Raw genomic sequence first — 26,129 nt, 5'->3', positions numbered from 1 at the left:
ACAGGACAGCAACTTTGTGAAACCACAGCGAGTTTTTAACCTTCTTTCCTACTTTTCTGAACATAAGTCTTTATTCATCATCTACCTTCAAAGGAAGACTCAGGGTCAAGAGAAAGCAACAAAAAGGAAGTTTTGTGGATTAGGAGAGTCTCCCCAACCAACAGTGATTATGAACCACTGGGAAGATGAAAAGTGAAGAAAGGACACTGGAAGACCCAGTGCCCAAGATAAGAATATTGTCATATAGACATAATGGTGATCACTGCTGAATTGACTAACTTCCCTTCTTAGCAACAGTAGGAGAGAGAGAGGAAGAGGGAGAGGGAGGGGGAGAAGGAGGGGGAGAAGGAGGGGGAAGGGGAGGGGAGAGAGAGAGAGAGAGAGAGAGAGAATCAGTCCTAATGCTTGCATTCCACAGAAACCTGTTTCTCTTGTGCAGAAGCCTTCTGGAGGGTAAGTCAGAGCTACAAGAAACAAAGCAAAGGCCTCCAGAGCTAATAGGAATTTTTTGATCAATTTCAAGATCCATACATAAAAGAAAAGTTCTAGAGAACAACAGATGATGAATATAAACATTATGGCAAACCCAGGTCTGTCCCAGCATCTCAGGAAGAGAGAACATATGTCAGAGAATGGTTGCAGCAATGGGTTTCCCAGGGCAGAGGCTTCTAGGGGTTCTGAGATCTCCATGCAGATCATTTCTGTATTGGACAGATACACTATACAGAGTTTCCTATTGCTATAGTTATACATGACATATAATATATTTCCATGAGAAAAGTTCCTGTGCTAAGATCAAATCTGTCTTGGTCTGTGAGAGGAAAAGAACAAGGGTGCAGCTCTGACTACTGCTGGATGAAATTAATTGCCAGCAAGGAATTGATCAAAGATTGACAATGAGGATGATTGTTCCCACCCAGGTTCCTGACGTTCTTCCTGTTCTTCACTAATTATGTGTCTAGTTATTGACTCAGTGTGGCATTTTAGCCCAGGATCTGATCATCTCTAGAGGTTTCACTTTTATGTTAAATGAAGACCAGCTCTCAGTCTCCCCTGGTCTCTTTTAGCCCTCATAAAACATTTTCTGCAATAAATAACAGACATTTTTTCTGGTAAGGTATTTTCTTTTATTCCTGAGAGAATTACAAAGTGGCAAATAACTATGTAATAATAAGTAAATAGCGCTATTCAGAGAGATACAGGAGAGAGCCTAATGGCGATAAACACATGAACTGAGCTCAACAAACTCATATTTGAGTTAACTACTCGGAACTCAGAATGAATATGTCTAAAAATATTTTAGAATTTGTTATTTTACAAATATATTCCTGCAAAACACAGGAGGTTAGCATGGAATAATTGGAGGAAAATACAAGAGCGTAATGTTCTTCTCTGATAGTCAGGGTGATAGAATTCATGGATGCCTTTTTTTTTTCCAGTTGTAAGAATTTCCCCCATGTATCTTTTCTAAGTAGCAGAAGAATATTTGAAAGCTTACTGAGATAAATGCATTCATCATCTCTTTTAATCCTCAAAGGATCACATTTTATAGATAGAAAAAGTCAGAAGAATAATTTTTCCTCTGCCTACTAAAATGCTAGGTGGTAGAGCCTGTGTGGTGAATTTAAAGCACGCTCCTTTCTCTTGGAAGTGAGCTGACCGGAGAGACTCACCTATAGCTAACAGAACGCACTGGGCGTAACTCCCGAGACCTGGTCAGAGACGGTCACGCAGTTTCCACCTTGCTCTTTGTGGTGCTTTTTCTAGTAGAAACCAATGGGCGGGTGATAAACCGTATCTACTTTAGACTTTTATTCAAGGGAAGCCGCATGTAGGCGCACTGGTCAAGAGTTAGCATCAGTGATCAGTCACGGGAGTGAGGCAGTTACATGACTAACACTACGGCGCCATCAGGGTCTGTTCTTTCTTTTGTTTTTGATTTTTTTTTTTTGCAAAAAGTTATTCTTTCCTGGTAAACACCACACACACACACACACACACACACACACACACACACACACACACACACAATGTTCTTTACTCAAAGCTCTCATTTCTTTCTTCCTACCACCAAATCCCTTCTTCTTTCCCAATCCACGTCTTATTTTCATATCTATTTTGTGTGTGTATGTATAGCCCACAGTATTTAAGCATGAGTCAGGGATTATTTACATAAAGAAAGGCAATGTACCAGCAGCTACACTAATGAGGAATATGGCTTCCCCTCTTTCAACCACCGTTAGGTGCCTATAGCTCCTCAGGGAGGGTGGGGCCTAATAAGCCCCTCCCCTATCCATGATGAAATGTTGATAGAACTAGCCTTGTCCAGGTAGACTCTGCTGCCCTGCATGTTAAGAGAGTTTTATGGCATTCTTTTACATCTTCCAAATCTTTTTTGTTGTTGTTGTTGCTGCTGTTTTTGTTGTTGCTATCATTCATCAATAGGCCAGTAAGGCTAAACATTTATTATACCTATTTAACAGATGAGAAAACTGAGGCAAGCAAAATCAAACTCAGCCATGGCATGTCACAGAAACTGGAGATGGCAGAGCAAGTGGTAAGCCTAGGTTAATGCCAGGTTTGTCCTGTTGGCCTCTGAACCTAAAGATGTGTGATCTCGAGGGGCCCGATAAGCCACAGTAATCTATTCTGGTAGAAACTTCTTCAGCCTTAGGGCCGGTGGGCATGAGGCACTGGAATGTCTTCTTTAGAAAACAATTTGAGGGGACAATCCATGCCTGGAGCAGCTTGGGTCAGCATCCCTAATGAGATGATGCCAATGTGCATCCGAACTGGTAGAGGTTTCCCAGTGTGACGCCCCTACTGGCTTCCATAGTCACCCTGGAGAAATTGGCTTTAAGTACAGCTACTATGGGGTGCAGCTCCTCAGGCTTGAAGTTGTCCAGCACTACCAGGTCAGCTGCAGCCTCTGCTGCCTGAAAGGCTGCTACATTCCACCTCTACCTTCAGGGAGATAACTGCCTGCGGGGCCTTCAGCATGGCCTTTTTTAATGCTGCCAGCTCCACCATGTACGCGGTGGTTGTCTTTGACCATCACCAACATTTCCTGGTCTTACTGGTGGCATGCAGCCCCACCTGCTAGGAGCCCATACTTCTCTACAAGTCAGAACCCTGGCATGGTCTTCCTCGTGCCTGCCACGCACCCAGTTCAACAGGTGCTCCTGGATACTTCCACAACTGTCAAGCTGCTGCGCTGGCAATCCCACTGCAGCGGGCCAGGGTGTTAAGGGCCACCCGTTCCCCCAGCAGGTGGTGGGCAGGTCCCTTGACCTCTGCTACCTTGACCACAGGTATCTCCCTCAGGGAGGCACCAGGACACTAGGCAATTGAGTTGAGTGAAGACGGCATCAAAGGTCGCCCTGCTAGAACCCCGGGAGATTTGGCCCACAGTCTAGCCTGCAAGGGGACTGACTCAGTAGTCCCCTTTCATCCAGCTGTTCAGCAGGGCTGCCAGGGTTGTAGGGGCAGCAGGAGCTACAGAACTTCAGGGTTCACTGTGTCTTGGAACAGCCTGCTGGTCAGTGTTCAGATCCAATGTTCCCATCCTTCAAATCTTACACTCTTCGTGCTCTCCCTTTTGTGATCTTTCCTGAGCCTTGTTGGTGAGGGAGGGGCTTTCAGAGACCTATTAAGGGACAAGTAATTAAAGGTCACTTATTCTTAGCACTTTGATCAGTTATTGGGTCTATGCACCACCTATTGCCTATGGGAAACAGAAGTTTCCCTGATCAGGGCGGAGAATAGCACTAATTTATGTTTATAAATATAAATACTTAGAGGAAAATCTGACACCATTCCAATTAACAAAACAATAGTAGTAAGTTGCCCCTGAGGGCCTATGGCATTCAAAGCCATGGTCTTTGACTAGGTTTACAGTACCAGGTATTCATTCCTTCTGCATAGTGGGCCTCAAATCTAATCAGAAAGTGGCTGTTCCCTCCACATAAGTTGTCATTGTTGCACTAGTAGGCAAATCTGTTCTGTTAGGTTGCTATTATGGGTGAGTTTTCTCCATCAGCAGTTACTTCAGCACTTTCCAGCACTGTGAAAACTAGCATCGGAGGAAGCTTCCAGTCCAGTTCCAGTTTGATTTCTGCACACAAAAAGTGCATGAAGGATTTCAGTGAGTGCTACTTGGTTGCTGTGTCACACCACCAAGTGTTACAGGCATTCACTGTGTAGTAAGAACAACTAGAATTGCTAGCTGTAGAAACTAGTTCTGCTGGACTTCAAAACTCATGCATTTTATGCCCCCTTAGACATTTGATTCCATTATGTCATAACAAAATCTAGTATAAGAATCATTTGAGCGGGCTGGAAAGATAGCTCAGTGGTTAAGAGCACTGACTGCTCTTCCAGAGGTTCCTGAGTTCAATTCCCAGCAACCACATGGTGGCTCACAACCATCTGTAATGGGATACGATGCCCTCTTCTGGTGTGTCTGAAGACAGCTACAGTATGCTCATATACACTAAATAAATAAATAAATAAATAAATAAATAAATAAATGAATAAGAGAATCATTTGAGTATATGATTATACATTGAGATATTAACTTTGGTGTGTGCATGGTGCTTTGACTTTTACAAATGATTTTCTGGATTTCATTGTCTTGACTCTTACCAAATCACAGAATTAGCATCTTACAAATATAATAATAATAATAATAATAATTTTCATTCACTCAATCAATATTTATTGACTGCCAATATAAGTTAAACAGATAATAGCTCCCATTAAGACACTAATACAGTAAATGGAAACTTAAGCACATTGCTCCTGATAGAAGGACAGAAAGAAATGAGGAAACACACTCAATACATTAGAAACAATGTAAGAAAAGTTCTCCACTAGGAAAAAAGTACAAAGAAGTCTGGGGAGAATGAAAAGCTTGGTTTTCTAGGTGATTAGAGGAAGAAGGAAAGGAGAATGGAAAAGGAAAAGCCCCCCCCCCCCACTAGTTCGTCAATAGCCTTAACTTCAAGTTCTTAGTACAAGTCACCTGCTCATCACTAGTTAGAGGGAGGAGGCTGCAGATAAGAGACAAAGACTCTGGATGAGGAGAACAAAGGTGATCCTCTTGGTAGGCATGTCAGTAGATAGTTTGTCAGGAGAGATTCCAAGTTAAAGATAGCTTTCAATCCATCAGCCCTATTTCAGATAAGAATAGTTCTTCTCCATTTCCCGCTATAAGAATGGCTCTTATGCTTAAGGTCATTTTTATTTTCAGAGTGAAGCAATGGTTCTGTACATTCATGCTTTCCTTGCTAAAAAGAAGAGGAAAAAAAAGCTTTAGAGAAAGAGGTTATTATTTCAGTAGTATTGATCTACAGTTTAAGAATAAACTAACTGTTAAGTCCATTTGGTTCATAACTTCTGTTAATGTCAAAGTGTCTCGGTTTAGTTTCTGTTTCCATGATCTGTCCAATGCTGAGAGTGGGGTGTTGAAATCCCCCACTATTATTGTGTGAGGTGTAATGTGTGTTTTGAGCTTTAGTAAAGTTTCTTTTATGTATGTAGGTGCCCTTGCATTTGGGGCATAGATGTTCAGAACTGAGAGTTCACCTTGGTAGATTTTTCCTTTGATGAGTATGAAGTGTCCTTCCTTATCTTTTTTGATTAATTTTGGATGAAAGTTGATTTTATTTGATATTAGAATGGCTACTCCAGCTTGTTTCTTGGGACCACTGGCTTGGAAAATTGTTTTCCACCCTTTTATTCTGAGGTAGTGTCTGTCTTTGTCACTGAGGTGTGTTTCTTGTATGCAGCAAAATTCTGGGTCTTGTTTGTGTATCCAGTCTGATAGTCTGTGTCTTTTTATTGGGGAATTGAGACCATTGATGTTAAGAGATACTAAGGAAAAATGATTGTGGCTTCTTGTTATTTTTGTTATTAGAGGTAGAATTCTGTTTGTATAGTTATCTTCTTTTGGGGTTCTTGGAAGATTACTTCCTTGCTTTTTCTAGGTTGTAGTTTCCCTCCTTGTGTTGGCCTTTTCCATCAATTCTCCTTGTAGTGCTGGGTTTGTGGCCCCATGAAGAGAGCAACAATACCAACCAACCACAGCTCCCAGGGTCTAAACCACCAGCCTGGGAGCACTTAGGGAGGGATCCAGGGCTTCAGCTGAATAAGTAAGAGTGGAGGGCCCTGCTGGGCATAGGTGGAAGGAGAGATCCTTGACCTCATAAAGGCTGGACACCCCAGGGGGTGGGAATTTGAGGGTGAGGAGGTGGGAGTAGGGGATAGGTAGGGATTATATCTGTAAAGAAGGAGGAGGGGTGAGGGGATAGGGGGTTCCTGGGTGGGTGTGGGATGGGGTAAGGGGACAATATATGAAATGTAAATAAAACATCCAATAAAAAAAGAAAAAAATAAACTAACTGTTTCTTTGTCCAAGTAGTGTGACCCTCTTGACAGGGTTGATTTTAATAACATTATGCTTTTCTTGGGCTAGCCAACAAAAGGACTGTACTTTCCCTCAACAGTAACTAATTCAAAAAACGAGGATGTGATCCAAGATAACCAAACTCTCTTTTAAGAACTGGTGTGATGTCAGGCAGTGGTAGTGCACTTTAATCCCAGCACTGAGGAGGCAAAGGCAGGTGGATCTCTCTGAGTTCAAGGCCAGCCTCATCTTCAAAGTGAGTTTCAGAATAGCCAACACTAAACCAAAAGAACAAACAAACACACAAAAATCAAAAAGAATCTGTGTGAAGAAGGTTACCTAGCTGGAGTCCTAAACTACAAAGACCATAATATTAATTGTAAGAGGTCAGGAATTATCATCTTCATTATGGACACAGCCAGCCTACATAAATAAAACACCAACTTTTATAGTAAATAAGCCAATAAATTATTATATTTTCCTGCATGGCTTAATCCAGTTTAATTTCAGTTTTTGTTACAATTTAACATTCCTGCCTAGTTAAATCCTTTGTCATATGTGAATTCCTAATGGTGGGAACACATTTCAGGATCTCCCATATCTCTGCCCTTATTCTGACACCTCCTCATACTTTCTCAGGCTAAGGTGGTTGTTAGGAGCACAGGCTTTGGCGTCAGACTAGACTGACTTGTACTATTAACTCTGCCAAGTACAGGCTGTGTCATTCCAAGCTGCACTGTTCTCCAGACACATCTTCACTGTAAAATGGGGTTACTGTAGTTTACATCTTTAGATTTGTTTTGAGATGAGTCATATAAGGCATTTAGCTTAGTCCTTAATGGATATTTAGGATCTAGATAAATATGGTTCATAAATCCTTTTAATATTTCTTCTACAGGTGTCCCTGGACACCAAGAATGTGAAACAAAGAATTGGAAAGCAGGTATATTCAATGATGTTATACATACATATATATGTACATGCATGCATGCATACATACATACATACATACACACATACATACATAAAAACATATCATGCCTACATATAAATCATACCAAATTGCATGACTTTATCTATTAAAAAGTTAGTGTGTGCATGGATATGTATGTGGTATTTGTATATGCGTATGTAGTGTGCATATGCATAGATTTGTACACATGTATGTGTATTTTGGGGGGTTTACTCACCTATGTGTATGAGGAAGGGGACAGAATCACATATATATGTGTGTGTGTATGCATATATGTTATATGTTACATTGATTTATCATTTATTCTGAGAAGGTGGACACATGTCATGGTGCCTATAGGAGAACAGCAGACAACTTCCAAGGGTCAATTCTCTACCATGAGGACTGAACTCAGGTCATCAGGCTTGCCAGCCAGCAGCAACAGCCTTTCGCCATTGACCTGTCTTATAGGACAAATAAAAAAAATACTCCTTTATTTTATTCTAAATCTGATTGTTAAAAAGTGATGTGATAAAAGGAAAAGAGTCTACAATAACCTAAATTTAATTATAAGGACCACAGGCCTGGAGGACACGAGGCAAATAAAAATGATGGTATTGCTTGTGAGTGCCTCTGTTTGGAGGAAGGTTTGAGACTGGATAATCCAGCAGGAGCCTTGTTCCTAAACAAAACTGATTCTTCCTGGGAGAGACAAGTTTTGTTTTTGTTTTTACTTGCAATTTTCCTCTTCTTTCTTCAAAAGCCTCTATCAAATCATTTTTTATAGTGTTATTTGATATGTAAACTGCATTGCATTGTAAACCCAAAATGAAGTATGGTTTTAAAAACTAATGTTATGGTTTATATTAAAACCTCAACTTAAGTTTCACCATGACCTACCACCAAGACCACGTCAAACAATCTGGAAAGATCTATCTATCCATCCATCCTACCAAAATTGCATAATTTTATCTATTAAGAAGTTAATGTGTGCATAGATGTGTGTGTGTGTGTGTGTGTGTATTTGTGTGTGTAGTGTGTATATGTATACATGTTGTACACATGTCTGTGTATTTGTGGGGGTTCACTCATCTTTATGTATGAAGAAGGGGGCAGAATCAATACCCAATATTCTCCACCACCATTCTCCAATTTTTTGAGAATGAAGGTCTCACTGAAACTAGAGCTCAGCAGTTTGGGCAGGCTGATGGCTGTGAGCCCTTAGCATCTGCCTGTCTCCCTCTCCCAAGTGCTGGGGTTAATCAGAACCAGCATGTCTGACTTCTTATGTGTACACTGACGATTGGAACTCAGGTCACAAAAGGGGTATGCTCACTGAGCCATCTCCCCATTCTGAGAACTGAGTTATTAATGGAGGTTTCTGTTTGGACAGTAAAACACTATGTGTACATAATTATTTTGTGCCTGGTTCCATTCTAAAACCTTATACAGAATTACATATTTGATCATGTAAGTGCCAACACTTTTTGTAGTTGTTGCTTTCAAAATCCTTTGAAAATGTAGACCTAATGGCTGATCACAAAACTGTTACAAGCTAAGATACCAAATGATAAGGAATTTTACCCTTTTCTATCTTGTATGTGTGTTTGTGTAGAAAGCACAATGATGCTGCATGAAGTTTCCAAGATCATCATTATAGAAACATAAAATGCCCATACAGTCATGGTGACCAAAAAAATGCGTGTTTTTTCAGGAAGTGATCTAGCCTAAACATTCCAGAAGAGTAGATGCATGCAAAGCAAAACAAAGCAAATTTGAGCAAAACACCAACCATAGCAGGAACTTATTTGAATTCACCAACAGGTTTATGTCTATGCTTCTGAAAAATCTTCAGAAATCCTAAATTTACCTCATGTTCTTCAGTTTTTTCCTCTGCCTCTCTAGGAATACTGTTTTCCCATTCATGAGACATAACCTCAACTTCTTTTCTGATATTGAACATCACAGAAAACCCAAGCTAGAAAAACAGCGTATCTGGCGATGCAGCGACTGCAAGGGATGTTAGCATAAGCAGTCCTCGTTGCCATAGAGACCATAGAGTGTGGAGTCTGTAAGCACTGTGCAGCCTAGCTGGGCGATGCTGGTGATGAAGGACATTCGCCAGAACTTTTTCCTTTCTGACTTAAGTTTCCAGCCACTTGCTTCTTCATTTGATACAAGAGCGTGAAGTTCTGGTTACTTGTCAACAACACAGCTTAGAGTCCCTGAGAAAGGAGATTCATACGCACAACTGCATGGATTTATTTTGATTGCTGATGGAAAGGGGAGGGTTCTGACTTCGGTGGGCAGCACTATTTCCAGGTAGGTGGTCAAAGCTAGTCAAGCAGGTGTCTGTGAGTGAACCAGTAAGCAGTGTTTCTCAATGGTTTCCGTTGTACTTCCTTGGCTATGAGTTTCTTGGTAAGAGGACATGTTATATGGAATGGCAAGCGGGTGTGCCTGCTGGTCCCTTTGTGAGGTCTTGCCCTGCCTTTCCTTCAGTGATGGACTGTGACCAGGAAATAAGTCTTTCATCCCCATAGTTGCTTTTGTTCAGAGGATTTTATCACAGCAACAGAGAAGAAAACAAAATTATTCAACTATTCCATTCTCTTTATCTCCTTTCCTTTTCAAAGACTTATTTTCATATTCTCAATTGTTTTCAAGCCTTTTCCAACAAGGGCTACATACTAACATGCTTCTCTTCTGAAACCTCTTGTATCAGGTTCCCACAGTTCGAATCACCCTCAGCACCGCTTTCTTTCATGTCCTACTAGAATGGCTCATTAAGCCCCACTTAAAGTGTTCAAATTACATTTCAAATCCATAGTACCAAGAAGAAAATGAAAAGGGAAGAGCTGGAGAAAGGTAAGGTTTCTTTTTGGCAGAATCTAAGACCAGTGGTTCTCAATCTTCCTAACGCTGTGACTCTTTAATACAGTGCCTCACGCATGGTGAGCCCCATCCATAAAATCATTTTCATTGTTACTTCATAATGGAAATTTTGCTACTGTTATGAGTTTTAATGTAAATATCAGATATACAACCCCTGTGAAAGGGTCACTTGACACCTCCCACCCAGAAGTCATGACCCACAGTTTGAGATTCATTTGTCTAAACAATGATCTTTTTTTATGCTTTTAACTACCTGCAATTAGACCTTCATAGAGCCATCCTGGTCTTTTGATAATCTGCATAAAATGTTCCTTTCTGCTCAGCAAGGTTCTGTTGGATCTTATTATGTCATTGTGATGAGCAAGGGCTGTGTACCATGAATGCCAACACTGAATTCGTTGATTTAAGACGTATATGATAAATACCTACAGTGGAAACATGGCCTCTAGCTGCTTCTTCTGCACAATTCCTCTGCATTTTTATAAGATTAGGAAGTAACTGTTACAAAGTTGAACTGATGGCAGATTTTTGGGGAATTTATAGATTTTTAAACACGGCCAATTATTTCTATGTGGAAAAATTACAAACAAGAGTAACACATAGAATTATTACACAAATTATACTGGCCTGATTTCTTAGAATAACCACTACTCCAGATGTTCTTGTTCTGCAAGAGAAATAGTCATTGGAAAATAAATTGCACATTTAGACTGTGAAGTCTGATATTTTCTTCAAAATGAAGCAGAACCATTAGAATAGGAGATTTATTTATTTATTACATATTTTTCTTATTTTTTCTTTTGCAGAAGTCATGACACAAAATGCTTTAAACACAGATGTCAACTTCTTTCACAATTTTCAAAAATTTCTAAATTTTGCTTTTAAACAGTTCTCTGTGGTGGTTTGAATATGCTTGGCCCAGGGAGTGGCACTATTAGGAGGTGTGGCCTTGTTGGAGTAGGTGTGGCCTTGTTGGACAAAGTGTGTAATTGTAGGCATGGGCTTTAAGACCCTCATCCTAGTTGCCTAGAGGTCAGTCTTCTCCTAGCAGCCTTCAGATAAAGATATAGAACTCTCAGTTACTCTTGCACCATGCCTGCCTGGATGCTGCCATGCTCCCACCTTAATGATTAATGGACCTAACCTCTGAACCTGTAAGCCACCCCAATTAAATGCTGTCCTTATAAGAGTTGCCTTGGTCATAGTGTCTCTTCACAGCAATGCAAATCCTAGCTAAAACATTCTGGAAAAGTTAAAATTAATTAGTAACTATATCTAAATATGACTTTTTAATAAAGATTTATTTTTATTGTTGTGAAAAAAGAAGAAAGTTTTTTTCATAAAAAATTGTACACATTTGAGTTTGAAAAGCACAGGTATGGAAATCAGGTGACAGAGGCTTTTGTTGACTGCTCTGAACAAGTTTTAACTTCTATCTGCTGATGTGTGAAATTGGAATTATATCCCAATCTGAAACACTGCCAGCAAAGCTTTTGTGAGCTTATAATTCTATTTAGTAACTGATATGTTTATTTGTGGTGAAAACAGTGTTTAAAGTACTGGTTCAAGCTACCTTTTAATATTAACTATTTGTGGTTAGAGAGCAACACAAGCGTTGGCAACTATAGCTTTCCCTCGGGCGTCTCAGGAGGGTTTATCAGTTCGAATCCCCAGGTCCCAGGTGATTGGCATCATCTTGTTAAAACTTTCAAATCTTCATTCCAGGAAGGAATTATGGTTCATGGCAGGAGGAAAGAGACGTTGCAGGGAAAGGAACAGGAACAGAGTGGAAGGGTGGCATATCAGTTCCATTTAAATATAAGACTACATCCAGCAGGATCGCCCACTACAAGATATGAACTTGTTAAGTTTAATCCATTGCATGAAACCAATCAGCAGTAGTGGTGTAAGTACCATGCAGACATCACTGAACTTGGGTTTGGAAGGGATACAGTTTTAGGGAGATCCCAAGCTACTTCTAGTCTCAGCCTTAGGAAGTAAAGCTATCCACATTCTAAAGTAATGGTTCCTATTCTTTTGTACATGTTGAAATCAAGACAGATTTTTTAAAATTTAGCCTGTGCTCTTAAATACTTTATTGTATCTGACATCAGAATTTTTAAAAATCCCCCATATTTCTAATGTGCTGCCACAGTTGAGAACAATTGATTGAATTTAATGTCTTATTCTGGGAAAAGAAACTTTTCTCTTGAAAGTAAGTAATTAAATTACCATACACATGTACAATTGTGAATAGTCAAGTCAACCTAATAAATATTTATTGAGCATTTTATATGTATGCATGTGACCTCATTAACTGATAAACATTATATTACATTTATTTATATGTGCAGGTGTATGTATATGTATAGGAACTTATATGCTATGGCACATATTATAAAGGTTAGAAGAAAATTGGTGGAAGTCAGTTCTCTTCTTCAGCTTTTGGGAACTAGGGATAAAACACAGGTAATCAGGTGTGGCAGCTAGTGCCTGACACAAAGCAAACCCTCCATTAATATGAGCTACTGTTACTATAAATATATTACTAATTACTATTATTATATATAATAATATCATTACAGGTTACTAATTACTCATTGTAGTGGGTATTTCAACTTAGAAGCTTGGATTTTCACAGATGAAAAACCTGCCTGTACTATTTCTTAATAATTTCTTCCCTTATAGCTTTTGATACTATGTTTGTAAAATCTTTATGACTAAATGAATTTCCTTAATGTTATGTATTGTGGAAAAAAATGTCAAGTATGGTCTTACACTGAGTGCTCAAAAAATGTTTGTTAAATAAATAAATGAATCCAGAAATGCCTTTTTCTCGTGAGGAAGACAGACCAAAGTTCCTTGGAACCCTGGCAATGTAAGAATACTTCAATAATTAAAATATAAGAAAGATAAATGAAGTAAAGTATTTTATGAACTGTGGACTGTATGAATTGAGTAAATCTCTCCATATCAAGAGTTCTTGGTTGGGGGTAGACATAGAAGTAAGCGGAAATGAATTTGATCAGGTTGTATAATGTGAAATTTCCAAAAGAAGCAATACAATTATTATGTTGAAAAACTAAATTCTATTTGAAAATGATAAAAGTTCTTAGAGACTTAGCTATGACAAACTTTAAATTCTTAAGAAGAAAATAATTATTAGTATTTTATACATTCATTTTCATTACCAATTCTATTTAGATAGCATATTAACAAGGAATCATAAAACAAAATACATTAAAATATAGCTTGGGATTTTTCTTATCAGCAGCATGCTTCCTAATTCTGCAGAGTTCTTTTCCATTGCCAACTTCATCCTAGACCTGGTATTTGATGATTACTTTTTAAAACCCCTCAGAATATCAAATTAACCATCTCCCAACATGATCTAAATGATTCAGGGCGAAAAGTAAACCTGTATCAGAATAGTTTTTGTATCAGGAAGAGAAGCAGGAATGTGGACAGAATTCCTATGGGACACCCTGGCCTTGGGGCCATCCCAGCATTCTTAGCTGCCCACACCTTAGGATGAGGGATAGCTGTAAGACAGACTCCCATAGGAAAAGTGACAGTTCCAAAGGCAAATATTAAGTGTCCTCTCCTTTCCTGATGTTCTTTTTCTAATCTTTTATGTTTACCAAAATTTATTTACATGTATTAAAGAAGCAGACCTCACCCAAAAGCATGATGCTTACTGAGCCTGAATCCCCAGGGCCTAGGCACCTGTTGCTGAAAAGATGGTTGATTCTCAGGACTGACCAGTTTAGAAAATGCAGTGTATAAGTCACAGCTACAGGCTTGATGCTCACTCCTGACCCTGACCTCTACTTGGCCTGACGTTGGTTCTACAGGAAAATCCTAACTCCGTTTTGTCTCCTCCCTGTGCTTAGTTTCAGGTGCTGAGCATGCAATACCTGAGTCCAGCCTCATCCTCATTCTGGATTCTCTCTGCTTGCTATTTTGGTATACCATTCAACTGAGTAAATTCTCCTATTCATCTTGTCAGAACAGCTCAGAAGAAAAAAGATGGCTGAAAGTCTTCTCCCAATATTTGATAGAAATGCATGCTAAATAGATTTAACTAAAGAATAGCTATACAAAGAGCATCTTGAAAAAAATAAATTTACACACAGAATTCAAATAGCACGGAAGAGCAGTAATTGAAAAAGCCTGATTCTTCCGTATAGTCTCTAGCAACTGTGAAGTTTCCTTGCTTGGAAGCCACTAACATTCCGATAATTCGTCAGTAGATACACTCTAATGGGCTTCTACATGTGTGTTATCTGACTGTATGTATTTCTTCATACACACACACACACACACACATATATACGTATATATATATGTGTGTGTGTGTGTGTGTGTGTGTGTGTGTGTGTGTTACATTTTCTGTCTTGTGGGTTTGAAACTTCATCTACTTTAGCTTGGTATAGGCCGAATTGTATCTCCTTAAAGGCACATTTAAGTCCTGACTGCTAGGACTTCAGAAAGTGGCATCATGTGGAAATCTGTCAACTGTAAATACAATTAGTTAACATTAATTTATACTGAACAATGGGCTTTTCTGTCCGATGTTAGTGGTGTCCTTGTAAGCAAAGGATACAGAGATGCACAGAGAGAATGGCACCTGGAAACAGCTGACGTGACAGAGGCACACAAATGTTGAGGCTTGCTGACAAACTGCCAGAAGCAAGGAAGGGACTAAAACGGATTCTTTGCTCCAGGTTTTGGTGGGAGCATAGCCCTGCCAACATCTTGATTTTTGACTGCTAGCCTTTTAAAACTGATGATGAATGCATTTTATTCTCAGGTACAGAGTTTGTGATTCTTTGTTTCCAGAGTCTTAGGACATGTATACACAGATCTGCCCACATCAGCAGACAAGAACTTCCCCTATCCTCTGCAGGGTACTCTTTTGTATAGCTGGGGCACAAACCACTTACTCAGTCTTCTCTGGAGGACATTTGTTTTTGATCCTTTGTCACTAAGAATAATGTAGAAATTAATAACACCCATGTGTCATTTTCACATGTGTGAGATAGTTAAGTGTGGTAAGCACTTAAGTTGAAGATGCTTTTCACACAAAGAAAGTAAGAAGTTCCTGTGACTTGGATAACCTGAGTATCGACAAACAGAGGGTGTCATGGAATGTGCTTAAGCCAATTGTGCTGCCAACAGGGATGATGTCCGGGCTCTTCTCCCTCCCTCATCCTAACCGTCCATCTGCTACATAACCTTTGAGTCTCTTTCCTCTGAAGCTCTGCTACCCTGAAATTCTTAACACCATGAAGTGACTGCATGAAGCAAATGAAAAACAACAAAACCTTGCCATGTTGATGAAGGCATTTGTGCTATCCAAAGACAGGGGGGGGAGGGGGGGAGAGCTTGCTACTGCCTTTGCCTTAAAGCAAGGTATGACTGCCAAGTCCACATCTTACTTCTGACACACACAACAATGCATCTCCTGTGTGCTTTCATTGGTAATGGCTATTATCTCTGGTCTTATCACACAGTAGTGAGAATAGTGAGAGTAGCAACTGGCAAACACATATTTGTTTAGTGCTCTTACATGCTAAATTTCTCACTAATTCCTTTATTTCCTGAAGGCAGCCTGAGGATTTACCTTCCAAGAGTACAAAGTATACCCAATCTCTTTCTTGCTTTCTCTTGTCAAAAACACTTCATGGGGAGGTATAGTTTAGCTCATGGGTGTCAAAGGAGATCCATACATGATACATTTAATTGTCAAAGATAATTCATGACAGGGGCCACCCAAAGGAAGGAGCCAATATCATCTGCTTTCCCAAGGTCATGAAGACTTTCCCATGATGCAGAGTTTAGGATTGAGACTTTGATCACATGATTATTATTCTTAGTGTCCTCAGCTGTGGAGCCTGCCAAGGATTGTCAACACTAGTGTAGGCTGCTGTTTATATGATATAACTGGTTAGGTGTTAGGAGTTCTGAGGTTTTGCACATTTCTAGAAAATTCCAAGGTACTTAGAATCCTTAGTTTCAGAATTCATGCTTTAGTGAGTTCTCTGCCTCTAATGTAAATAGCCTGAAGGGATATCACAAGAACCAGTCATCAGTCAAAGTTACCAGTCATCACAAGTTACCAGTCATAAGTCAAACAGTGGAAACTGAGCTATAGGATTCTTTCCTGATGACAGTAGTAGACCAAGGAAGAAAGTGAGACTTCAACAGAGAGGTTTTCCCTGATGTATAACTGTGCTCTGCCCCAACACTGTCCATATTTCCCTCAGCTGTTTCTTCCTTTCCAAAACCTGAGGTCCACAGTTCCTCTGAGAAAGCAAGGAGCACTGGAGACACCAGAGAACCAGCTAAACAGCCAGCCTTCACCTGTCTGCAGAGTGAGCTGTGGTCCAAATCACAAGAAGGTAGCTTTAAATTTTTCCAAGCTTCCAGCTTAGAAGTAGAAGAAGGATTGGCCAAGCTCATATCTGACATCAGAATCTCCTAACTACTCCTTTAAATCTCTGTTAGGACTGGGAGTGGCTGTGCTCTGAATAAATTACGAAGATAAAACATCCTCTACTCCCTGGCTTCCCATTTTTTGTCTCCTGGGTGGCCACTAAACTCCATCCATTTTAGAAGAGGCTTTTTAAATTTATACTCACAGGTAATCTGGCTTTTCCATGGTACTGCACTGTTGCCTGAGAGCATCTAGAGACTGAACTTATAGTCTCTCCCTGGGTTTCTCTCTGTCTCTTGATCTGTCTGTCTCTCCTTAACCTGCCTAGGCTCCTGCTCATTCCTTTCAAGAATTCTCATTCATTTTAGAAGGAGGGAAGAACTGTGAATTGAAAGTACCCCATGGAGGAAACACTCACTTTCCAACAAATTGTATGTGGTTTCATAAATTAGATTCACCTAGAGATGTTTCGATCCACATATTACTTTCTGTTATTGATTTATTGAACTTGTCATATTATCTCTCTGTGAAATTTATCCTTTATGAGAAAAATCTTCTCTAAATAAAGAAGTTTCCACTTCATATAATAGTATTATTTTTATTCAATTACCGGGTCCTTTGCTTCTGCCTAAAAACATATGGAAGTCTTTCTCTGTTCTGGGGGGGGGGGGGGGGGTTGGGAAAGAAGAAAGAAATTCTCTTATGTTTCCCACAAAGCAAATTCTTTATGTCTTTCCTTCCATTCCTTTAAGATTGGTGTGTGTGTGTGTGTGTGTGTGTGTGTGTGTGTGTGTATTGCTTTGTTTGTTTGCTGGTTTCCTTTTAGACAGTATATTACTATGTAGCCTTGTCTGGCCTGGAACTTGAATGTAGACCAGGCTGGCCTCAAACTCATAGAAATTTATCTGCCTTATGTTGTCTTAGTCAGAGTTACTATTCCTGTACTAACATCATGACCAAGAAGCAAGTTGGGGTGGAAAGGAATTATTTGGCTTACACTTCCACATTGCTGTTCATCACCAAAGGAAGTCAGGACGGGAACTCAAGCAGATCAGGGAGTGGGAGCTGATGCAGAGGCCATGGAACGATGTTTCTTTACTGGTTTGCTTCCTCTGGCTTGCTCAGTTTGCTTTCTTATGGAACCAGCTTTCTTCCTTATAGAACCTATCCCAGGGATGGCACCACCCACAACGGGGCCTCCCACCCTTGATCACTAATTGAGAAAATGCCTTACAGCTATATCTCATGGAGGCGTTTCCTCAAGGGAGGCTCCTTTCTCTGTGATAACTCCAGCTTGTGTCAAGTTGACACACAAAGCCAGCCAGTACATATGTGCTGAGAAGAAAGGCATGTGCCACCACACTGGGCACACTTCCAGTTTTGTGAGACATTGTTTTTCACTGGGACACTGAGCTTGTGGAGTAGGATCAGATAAACTTAAGACATCCTCCCAGCATTCAGACTGTAGGCATAAGCTACTACACCTGGCTTTTCTGTAGATGCAGTGGACTGAGCTCAGATTTTTATATTTTACTGACTGAGTCATCTTCCCAAGAGATGTTTATCTCTCCTAACCTACCAATTTATCTTCAATTTCCTGTGACAATTTTCTTTCTCCTGGCAACGTATTTGTTGAGTGAATAATTTGTTCAGGGTACCCTGAATCTTTTCTTTCTTTCCTTCCTTCCTTCCTTCCTTCCTTCCTTCCTTCCTTCCTTCCTTCCTCCCTTCTTTCCTTCTTTCCTTCCTTCCTTCCTTCCTTCCTTCCTTCCTTCCTTCCTTCCTTCCTCCCTCTCTCTCTTTCTTTCTTGAAAGTACAGTCTTCTCTCATAGAATACATTTCTCCTCCCCCCACTCCTGCCAGTTTCCCCCACCCCCTCTCTCCCAGATCCACTCCCCTTCCATTTTCCTTCAGAAGGGTAGGCATCCAAGAGACAGCAACCAAACATGGCAAAATAGGATACAGTAAGACAAGGTAAAAGCCCTCATTTTGAGGCTGGACCAAGCAACCTGATAGAAGGAAAAGAGTCCCAAGAACAGGTAAGAGTCCAGCTATTAGAAGTCCCACAAAAATACCAACCATAACATACACTCATAGCCATAACAGCCATAACATACACTCAGAGGAACTGGTATAAATCCTTGCAGGCCCCATGCTTGCTGCTTCAGTATCTGCGAGCCCATATGAGCCCTGCTTAGTTGATTTAGTGGACCAGATCCACCTCATGTCTTCCATCTCCTTTGGATTCCAGTTTTTTTTCCTCCCCTTCTTCTCATCTCCAAGGGGAGGGCTCTGAAGATACCTCCAGTTTAGACTCTCTGCATAATGTTTAGCTATGGGTTTCTCAGCATCTGCTCCCACCTGCCACCAGAGGAAGCCTCTCTGATGATGACTGAACAAGGCACCAATCTATAAGGATAGCAGAATATCCTCAGAAATCATTTCATTGGCTTTGGGAGGACAGTCCTGTTTGGTTCTACCCTAGGTCTCTGGGCTATCCAGTGACTGACTATCCAGTCAGTACAGGGCATGGACTCCATCTTAAGACATGGCCCCAAGTTAAACCAGATATTGGTTTTTCACTCTTACAAGTTCTATACCATCACTGATCCAGCACTTCTTGCCGGAGAGAGATTGTAGAGCAAGGGATTTGTGGTTGGATTAGCGTTCATGTTTCTCTTCCTGTAGCCTGCAGAGTACCTTCCTGTACCAAAGGGTCTAGAACGTAAGTTCCATGCAGGAACCAGCTCTACCTCTTTACATTCAGTAAGCTGTGTGGATGTTGTCCTTGGTAATGGGGCCCCACTGCCAGTTTTCAGAGAGTGACCCTCTCTGTCTTAACATCAGCCTGGGTTGTTTAGGGATCTCCATGGGATCTCCTAAGCCAACAACTCGATCAAATGCAACCTAGTCCCACCACTGGAAGCCTTGCCTGGCTACAAAAGTTGGTCAGTTCAGTGTTTCTAATCAATACTCCATGTAGTCTAATGAGGCAGGTTGAATTAGGACCCCTGTGTAGAAAGACAGCATCAAACAGTGGGGTGTAGAGAGTATCAGTATGTTTCCCAGGAGTTAGAGTACATGGCAAGTCAGGAAAGGCTTCATTTTTACCCTACAGGGGGTATCTAAGTTGTTACTATCACCCATACTTCACACTCTCTCTGCCAGCTCCCCATAACCAGTTGTTATATTACCATAATATGCAAGGTTTGTTTGTCTTTATTTTATTAAACCGCCCAACATCAGCTGCCACTGTGAAGCATGTGGTATCTTTTCCAGCCTTCATTTTCATGGCAATACTCTACTGCTTCTGCACTGTAAATATTCTCTTTGGCCTTACTGATTTATCCTTTTAAATTCTGTCAAAAGTCAGGATGTAATTTGGGATTTTTTTTCCTTCTAAATGCATGTCCTTCCTAGTCAAACTCTGTAACCAGAGCATCCCCTTTGTCTTGAGCCCTAGGTTCTTCTCTACATACAGACACCACAAATGAGACACTTCCGAATCTGCACCATGTTCTTTCATTCAAAGGCTATTCTTCTACCTCTGTTTCCTTTCTCATTAAAAATCCATTTTCTATGAACAGAAAGGACCAAAAAAATGGTCCTATTTTTCTGTCTCCCTTTCTTTCATTTCTATATGAATGTAGAAATTTACTGTAGACTGTGTATTCTAGTTTTTGTGTTTGTAGACATATTCAGTTCACTTCTAACATTTTTGCATTTCTTTATCCTAGTCCTGAGTCCCATCTCTTCCTTTTGATGTCTAATATTATATATTGTGCTTCATGTATGCACAAATGGACCAGCAGAGAAAGAATAAGCAAACTGTGGTAACATACACAACAACCATGATTTATCTATAAAAAGAATAAAATCTTGTTTTGCAGCAACTGGAAGATCTTGTGTTAAGTGAAATAAATCCAATACACAGAGTGGTAATGTCTTCTTTTTCCTAGTTGGGAGCTAGAAACGTTTGACCTGATTGTCAAAAGGCAATGACCAGAGAGAGGCTGGGAAGGATGAGAAGGAGGGGCACTGGTAAAGGGAGGTTGGATTTGATTAGTACACAGTGTCTTTGTTGCAGCAGGACCCCAAATCCATTATCACTCATGGTTGCCAAATAACAGTTACAATATATTTAGACAGAAAAAGAAAGAAACCATCAGACATTTATTAAACGAGCAGAAGAACACCTGTCCACTAGGCACATTCCGTAATGACTATTCATTTTCTAAGGTTTACATTGTGCTTCCTGTTGACTGGAGGTGATTCTCAATGAATTAGACATTATACAGTACTTACTCCTCAATCTTTTTTTTTTTTTTGAAGCAGCTATGAATATTTGGAGACACTGACGTGGAGAAGTAGACTGCCTTCCGTGAGGTTATACAGCTAATAAATGATAGATTAAGAATTACATTTCAGAACCTTTCCTTTAAGTCCACAGTCTTAACATGACTCTTCCTTCTGCTGTTGTGACCTCTGCCTTTATGAATTATGCTCAGTTTAATTATTTTGTTCATTATAACACTGACTTAATAGTAACTAAGTTTATGAAGTTAGAAATGTGCATCTGAGACTAAACTCACATTCTCAGCTTTATCCAACCTTTCTTCTAAATCTACAAAGTTTTAAAACCAAAACTAGGCAAAAAAAATTGAAGGGAAATTGTGTCCACTGGACACACTTGAGAGACGAACAGCAGGGCTCTAGTAGCTCAAAGCTAAATCAGATCTCAAATCAGGGTCTGCAACCACTGTGAGTGTCAGCTCTGTCACTTTGGGTCATAAGCAGCATTTGAATGAAGGGAAAGGCTGAAAGGCAAAATCAGATACAACCTGGAGCAGACAGTAAGGTGAGTGGATGGTCTGGACCAATGACTGAAGGTCAAAAGATAGGTCACTGAGGAACACATTGAAGTAGGGAATATAAAGAAATTTAAACTGTTAAGAAGTAGAATGTTGAAATGTGTCATGAGAGTGGACAGAATCAGAGACAAAACGGCAGAGACAAACTGTTCCAAGTCACTGCAATGTCAATCAAACGTCTTCCACTCCATGGTAGAGTGGAAAGGTTTTTGAAGTGGGTGTCAAAATAACACCTGTGTTATAAGTTGGTTCTAACATCAGTCAGAAGTGTGATCCTGGAAAAGTAATTCAACCTGTCTGGAGTTCAGTTTTCTCCTGTATAAAATTATAGATTTCAAAATATATAGTCATTAACTTACAAAGCCTACTCTCTTTCCGAAGTATCTGAAAGGTGTGTGTGTGTGTGTGTGTGTGTGTGTGTGCGCGCATGTGTTTTGTGTGCACAAACACATGTGTCTGTGTGTGTCTGTACATGTGAGCACACATTATATGCCTGTGTATGCACATGTGTGTTCAGGCATGCCTGTCCATGTGGGTGCATGTGGAAGCCAGAGGTTGATGCTAGAATCTCATTTTAAAAACAATTCTCCATCTCACTTTTTTGAGAAAGGATTTCTTACTGAACCTGGAGCTCATCATTTTGTTTCAAGAGGCTGACTAACAAGCCCCTGAGAAATGCTGTCTCCATCCTCAGCACTAGAGTTTTGAATGAGTACTGCTACACATAATTCTTATGTGGGTTCCAAGGATCAAAACTCAGGTCCTGTGTTTATTCAGTAGGCATGTTACTCATTGAAGTATCCTCCGGACTGTCTGTAAGAGTTTTAAAATATTTATTTATTTACAGTTTTCTGCCTGTGGGTATGCCTGTAGGCCCAAAGAGGGCACCAGATCTCATTACAGATGGCTATAAGCCACCATGTGGTTGCTGGGAATTGAACTCAGGACCTATGGAAGATCATCCCGTGCTCTTAACCTCTGAGCCATCTCTTCAGCCTCTGCCATAAAGATTTTAAAGTCTTACTACTAAGGAAACCTTTACATGACAGATTGATAAATCATTGACAGATGCATGTGTTAATCTGTATGTACTCTATAATAAAATATTAAGTATGTTAGTAAAGTACCACGAAAATACATAACCATCATGTCAATAATGATAGTGTCAAGATAGTCTTAATTGGTTTTTACAGGTACAACATTCAGATAGTATGAGATCGATCCTTATAATAATAATGCAGATGCCTATTCTGAATAGTCTTTGACAGTTTTGAATTTTTTTGCTCGCTTTTCATCAAGTATTATTATATTGTTATTATTTTTATAATACAACTTACTTGGGTTTTGAGGAGTTCTTTAGTGTTGTTTTTGTGTTTGTTCAGTCTTACTCATGGCTACAATCTTTGATTTATGGTTTTTCTACCTGAGCCTTTCTTAAACATGTATGTTACTGCAGGTGCTGGTAGGGCCAGTGAGAGAACCCTGTATGTGAATACACTTGCTCTGACTTCCTGGGTTTTCCCAGTAGCAGACTGGAGTTGTTTGTGTGGCAAGAAGCACAGAGAGGGAGTAGTTAAACTGAGGTAAAGGTGCATTAATGAGCTTGCTGCTCAGTCCTGCAGCACAGGGACCCTCTGAGACGCTAATTGGTGCCTCTGCTCCTCCAGTCCTAGAAGATGAGGAGGCCAAGGCTCTTTCCCACCATGGTTCATCTCCCAGTGCACTCTGGTTATCTCGGCTAGCATTAACTCTCCACCACTGCAGGGTGGCACTTGTTACCATAGAGACAACTCTGTTGGTCCTGTAGGATCACGGTGAGAAGAGAGGGGCTGTTGTTAGCAGTGGGAAGCTTTCAGCAGAACATACATTGCTTATCATGCCTTACATGGTTTCAGGCGAGCTCAGAAGGCATGGCAAAGGCTATATTTGATGAGGGTTATGGTTAAGGTTAGCATCAGGATTAGGGGCTCTGAGGAGATGAAACAAAAGAAGTCATACACCAGCACCAGCCTCTTCTACTGTCCCTAGGACACACTTACTATCATGTTTTATGTACTCAACACTAATCAATTATCATTTCCTTCATATTTTCAGACAGGTGTGTAAGTGAGAATTCCAATCTTTCCTTCTCAGTTTGAACACCATCTTGCATATATATCTCTTGTATGTCTTTATCCCCCTTTCTCTTCTGTGCGGCTCTCTTGACTGAGGAGTGGCTCCATGGCCTGATCCCTGAGATGGCAGACATTCCAATTCTGACAGAGCTGCTTTATCTCATGAAAGTGCCAAACCCTGGTACACTTTATTCCTTCAATGCAGAGCTGGGTGTTTCTGTCAAATGCGTACCCGCATATTCTCCAAGGACAGTGTCTGATCATCCTCAAGGATGTTAAAACACCAAAGGTCCATGTACCGGAAATGCTTCAGTGAGCCAGAGCCTTCAAGGTAACAAGGTAGAGACAAGCATGGCCTGCTCCTGTAGAGCATCTCAGAGATGTTTCAGATGGTAGTGAGACTACCTTGGCTTCTAAACATGCCTTTGGCATCGCACAGTTCTATACTTGAATTTTGGTAGGCTGATTTCACGTTCAAAGGACATTGGACGGGTGATTCCTGTATATGAACCGATGTAGAACGTTGTGGGTCATAAAATGTAAGGCTTCATTTCTTATAATCTAGTAGACAGAGGAAGTGTTGTAATAAATAGCAATAAAATAAACTCCCATCAAATTAGACCCAAAAGAAAAACATAAAGGGCTAAAACCTTCTAACAAGAGAAATTATTTACATATGATGAAATTTCTTATTTCTTGTTGATAATATCCTAACTTATCCTAAGTTCCATACCCTGAAATCAATCTCTTCATCACACTCCTCTCTCTGGATGAAACCCACAGCCTTGCACTAGGCAAGCACTCTTCTGATGAACTGCATCTTGGGATTTTTCTGAGCCTTAACCAATTTAGAATTCAACTACACTGGAGTTTAATACTAAGCAAATTTGAACTTTAAAATAACAAAGTCTCTGGGTAGATTTTTGCTTGAGTGAGAAGCACTACAGCCCTGAAAAGACCTCAAGAAATAAAACAGAGTACTCCCCCAAGGTCTTAGGATCTAAGCCATGTGCCTTTTGTCATCAAAAAGAGTATTTTGTACTTTTTGTTTCTTAACTGAAAATCAGTTTATAAGATCACATATGGAAGAATTTATAGCAAAGGATGATAGAGAATCAAGGTTAGCAAAGTTATTGGAAGTTATAATAAGTTCTAGTTCACATTTAAATTCTGAGGTACTCGGCACTTTTTCATATTGGGTACAATTTATAATCTAAGCAGTGAATTTTTAACTCTGACCAAAGGCAAATTTTTTTCTATTAACTATTTCAGCAAATGTATTTGCCACATCAACCTATGACTTCATATACATAGAATGTAAACTACATAACTATGTTACAATGTACTTCTAGGATTGGTAAGACAGCTCAGTTGGAAGACTCAGTAGATGTGAGAAGCTGGAAGGAAACCGACTCCAGAAAACGCTGCCGTCTGTTCTCCCCAGGTGTTCCGTGGCATGAGTGTCCTCCCCCTCAGCCCACCTCATTTACACACAATAACAGTAACCCTGTTTTCTTTTTCGGTGTTTTCAAAACAAGGTTTCTATGTGTAACCCTGGTTATCCTGAAACTTGCTTTGTAAGACCAGACTGGCCTCTGAACTCAGAGATCTGCCTGCCTTTGCCTTCCAAGTGCTGTCATCAAAGACATGCACCATGTAAATGATAAATTTAAAATGTAATTTAAGATGTATTGTAAGCACAGTCTTTGAATTAGTGTTTTGTTTGTTTGCTTGTTTTGTTTTGTTTTTTCCTTTTTGTAGACTTTGGTAAGTTTCTGTTTAATTTCAGAAATGCTCATAACCATCAAATCGCTGAAGAAGCAAGCCAAATTTCATTGTTAGATATAGTCAATATCAGCCTTGAAGCTATATCAAAATAAATTTAAGTATGGCTGTTTCAATTTTCATTTGCTGAGATCATAGTGTACCACTTATCATTTCTGTTCAGTAACACCTGCATGGTGGACCAGACCTGGAATCTCAGGACTTGGGAGGAGAGGCAGGATTATGAGTGTGAAACCAACCTGGGTTACATGGTGAGACCCTGTGTCAAAGACCAAAAGCAAATAAGGAAACAAAACCATATTTCCTATTTTCCTATTGTTTCCACATTTCCATGAGTGGGCTGTGAACACCACCAGTGTTGAACATGGAGCCCTGCTACGTACACTGCCACAGAGCTCCTTCCTAGCTGGCACCAAATATACCCTGTTGACACTTAAACATCTCAACAGAATTTCCTCAAGATGATTGTTCCAATCTGTGGGGTTAAAGTCTAGTACCTCTAGATTGCAGGCCCAGGATGTTCTGAATACATGATCGAAACTATATTCAAATTTGTTCTTACAGCTCACTGGTCCAATTCGTTTCTTGTTATTTTGTTATTATTTTCACAGTTTTGCTGAGGTCCTCACATATTATATCCTCCACTCATTTCAAGTGTGAGCTTAG

The 26,129-nt window shown here is 40.0% G+C and overlaps 1 pseudogene; it reads right to left on the bottom strand.

The window, feature by feature from the left end:
• Positions 1–2,670: 2,670 nt before the first annotated feature.
• Positions 2,671–23,973, bottom strand: LOC114611482 (annotated as a pseudogene).
• Between the last annotated feature and the right edge of the window lie 2,156 nt (positions 23,974–26,129).

Source organism: Grammomys surdaster, unplaced genomic scaffold, assembly GCF_004785775.1.
Source record: "Grammomys surdaster isolate TR1022 unplaced genomic scaffold, NIH_TR_1.0 126113, whole genome shotgun sequence".
Taxonomy (NCBI): Eukaryota; Metazoa; Chordata; class Mammalia; order Rodentia; family Muridae; genus Grammomys; species Grammomys surdaster.
The sequence above is the reverse complement of the archived record's forward strand: the minus strand, read 5'-3'. Positions and strand labels throughout refer to the sequence as shown.